General features: G+C 42.7%; 1 pseudogene; it reads left to right on the plus strand.

The window, feature by feature from the left end:
- LOC102176419 lies at positions 513 to 3,134 on the plus strand (annotated as a pseudogene).

A 3,851-nucleotide genomic window follows, 5' to 3' on the forward strand; every position in this document is an offset into this window, starting at 1 on the left:
AGAGTATACAACGCAGGGGCCGTCTTTGAGTTCCACATGGATGCGACTGGCTGATGTGGTTATTTAAATTTGGATTTAAAGTAATTAAAACTAAGGAGAATTAAGAATTGAGTTCCTCAGTTGAACTTGCTACATTTCAGGCGCTCAATTGCCCATTTGCAGCTAGTAGACACCATATTGGAGAGTTCAGGGAACATTTCCATTATGGCAGAAAGTTCTACTGGATAGCACTGTGTTAGATTTAGCTTTACCTTAAGAGCAATGGGAAGTCACAGACAGATTTTCTTTAAAGTTGAAGAGTGGAGTGATGTGACCAGAAGGCACATTTTGAAAAGAACTTGATCGCTATAGAATGGAGGCAAGTTTGGCTGGGGAAAAGCGAATTGTATTTAAGTAGACAATTTAAAGGGCTTCCCTGGTGGCTCAGAGGTAAAGAATTCATCTGCATTGAAGGGGCTGCAGGAGATGTGGGTTTGATCCCTGGGTCAGGAAGAGCCCTTGGAGAAAAAAGTATAAATATGGTAAAGAACCTTCCTCTGCTAAGATTTGTTGCTTCAAAGAATGAACAGGAATCTCATCATGCAACCTCATATTCTTCAGATTGTGAAAATCAAGGGTCTTACTCTAGTGTAACCCCCCAACCACCTGGCAGGGGACAAGTGAAAAAGGGGTCCACAAGCCATGATACTGTCCAGCCTCAGACATCTGCAGATCAGCAGGAACCTGCGTTCCCAGTAGTTTCACCACAGCAGTCTCCACCAACTTCTCCACACACATGGAGGAAGAAAACTGTCATGCCGGTGGAGGACACAGTGAGAGGCCCCTTGCAGAACCTGGGCCATTCTGTGCTCCCTTCGGTGAAGCACAATCAGGCTCTTCTGCTGGTGATGCAATGTGGCTAGGACATTCTTCACCTCCACCTCAAGGAAACTGGGCCAGTTTTGCAGATATTCCACCAACCAGTACTTTTTTAACCATGCATCCTGCTTCTGCCTAGGACCAGACAACAGTTCGAACTGTAGCCTCAGCTACAACTGCCAATGAAATTCGTAGGCAATCCAGCAGTTATGACGATCCTTGGGAAATAACAGATGAACACAGACAGTACTATGTAAATAAATTTAAAACCATTCAGCCTCATCTAAACAGCTTTATTCCTGTTTAGCTGCAGGATCTACAGCTAAAGAGTTTTTTTACAAAACTGAAACTTCCTATTCTTGAACTTTCTCATATTGGGGAACTCTCAGATTTTGATAAAGATGGAGCCTTGACACTGGTTGAGTTTTGTGCTGCATTTCATCTGGTAGCTGCTAGGAACAATGGCTATGATTTATGAGAAAAACTCCCTGAAAGCTTAATGCCCAAACTGATTGATTTGGAAGATTCAGCAGATGTTGGGGATCAGCCAGGTGAGGTAGGTTATTCAGGCTCTCCTTCAGAGGCTCCTCCAAGCAAATCTCTGTCAATGCTGTCACTAAAGCAGACTTGGCCCCAGCTGAATCAGAGCAGTGAGCAGTGGGAGACATTTAGTGAATGCTCTTCAAGCTCACAAACTCTGACCCAATTTGATTCTAACATTGCACCAGCTGGTCCTGATACTGCTATTGTTCATCCAGTTCCCATTCGTATGACTCCAAGCAAAATCCAAATGCAGGAAATGAAACTTAGAAGAACTGGCAGTGATCATACTAATCCCACTAAGCCCATTGCTTGTGAAAACATCTGACCTTTCAGAAGAAAATAAGATAAATTCATCACTGAAATTTGCTTCTGGAAATTCTGTAGCAGATGTTTACAGTACTTCAGACTCTCTTACTTCCAGTCCAGAACAGATTGGAAACAATGTAACTCATCCAAGGTCTCATTCAGGAACCTCTCCTGAAAACACTGCACCAGCACGTCCACCTTCAACGCCTCAGCCTTCTCATTTTATATCATCATCTTTAGGTATTGAAGAGCCTAAGCTACTCCATCTTGTAAAAGAGCTCCATTTTGCAAAGGTACCCGGCAAACAGACTTAGACTTTGGATATTGCCTAAACTTGCCCTAGTGCGCGAGCCAATCAGCCCTTAGGTTAAACCTCCTGACTTTAAGTTCAAGAATTTGTGATTTACCTTGGAAGTAATGAGTTACCATTGTGATTTACCTTGGAAGTAATGATTTACTGTGGAAATAAAAAAAAAATCAGAAATCCACACACAACCCTATAGAAGAGGGTAACCAATCAGTAGTCCTTCAGCCTGAACACCCCCTTTGTTACCCTTTCACCTGAATATTCCCTATATAAGCAGTGTAACCCAAAACTCGGGGCTCCTCTCCTTAGCTGCTGCGTCAGTAACGGTGGGAGTCCCAGCTCGAGCTAGGTAATAAAAACTGTCTTGCCTTTGCGTCCGATACCGGCTCCCTGGTGGTCATTGGGAGATTTCGCGACTTGGGCATAACGGTATGAATCAGGCCTTTTCCATCTCAACAAGAAAGCCACAGGCTGGAGCTGTTGCCCAAACTCCTGCAGTGCCTTCAAGACCACAGCCCTCACAGGCTCCTTGTCCTGTTGTGCATCACCCAGGGGATGCCAATGGCCTAATAACTCACATTCGTACCTCACCTCAGCAGATACCAGAACAACCAAATTTTGCAGATTTCAGCCAGTTGGAAGTATTTGCCGCAAATGAAGAACAGATGATGAAGCCGAGAAGCATCCGGAAGTCTTGCTGTTTGCAAAAGCTTCTGATCCCACAAGTTCTCTTTGATTTGCCAAAACAGATGGTAAAATTGAAGAAAAGACAGTTGCTAGTGCTCCCGCCAATGTGAGCAAAGGCACCACACCTGTTGCTCCACCACCTAAACCTGTTCGAAGGAGATTAAAATCGGAAGATGAATTAAGGCCAGAAGCGGATGAACATGCACAGAACACAGGTGTCCTAGCTGCTGTTCTTGCATCACAGCCTTCTATTCCTTGGTCTGTTGGGAAAGATAAGAAAGCTATTCAGGTGTCAATTAGATGCAATAAGGAAACCAACACAGTTTTGGCCAGATTGAATAGTGAATTGTAGCAACAGTTAAAGGATGTTCTTGAGAAGAGAATTTCCCTGGAAGTTCAACTGAAACAGCTTTGACCATTCTCTCACTTATAAGCCAGTTGCCGTTAACAGTAAGCATACCCATTTTTTAAGCAGTTTTGGGTTCAAAGCCAATTTGGAGATTCATTAACTCAACATTAAATTTTATGATTCTGTTGTGTCCTATATATTCACCATTGTATTTAATATCTTTTATTTTTTTTTTAATTTCAACAATAAAAGGGTCAGGATGACTTAAAAAAATAAATAAATAAAAGAGCTACCCACTCCAGTATTCTTGCCTGGAGAATCCCATGGACCGAGGAGCCTGGCAGGCTACAGTCCATAGGGTCACAAAGAGAGACATGACTGAAGAGACTGATGGTGCACGCACATAGGCAGTATCAAAAGCTATACAGGAACTTCCCTGGTGGTACTGTGGCGAGGACTTCAAGCTCCCACTGTAGAGGGCTCATGTTAAATCCCTGGTCTGGGAACTATATCCAATATGCCACAACTAAAGATTCCACATGCAGTATCAGAGATGAAAGATCCCGTGTGCTGCAATAAGACACGGCTCAGCCAAATTAAAAAAAAAAAAATTTAAGCTATTACAGTCTTCTAAGAAAGAGGTTATAATAGATGGGAGATGCAAGAAGTGGACAGAATTGTATGATTTTAGCAGGTAAAACAGACTGGATTTAGTGATGGATTAAATTTGGGAACCAAAGGAGAGATTTTGGTTTTCAAAGTTTCTGAATAATGGTGTTTGTTATTCATTGACAGGAGAGC

The sequence above is a fragment of the Capra hircus genome, chromosome 9, assembly GCF_001704415.2.
Source record: "Capra hircus breed San Clemente chromosome 9, ASM170441v1, whole genome shotgun sequence".
Classification (NCBI taxonomy): domain Eukaryota; kingdom Metazoa; phylum Chordata; class Mammalia; order Artiodactyla; family Bovidae; genus Capra; species Capra hircus.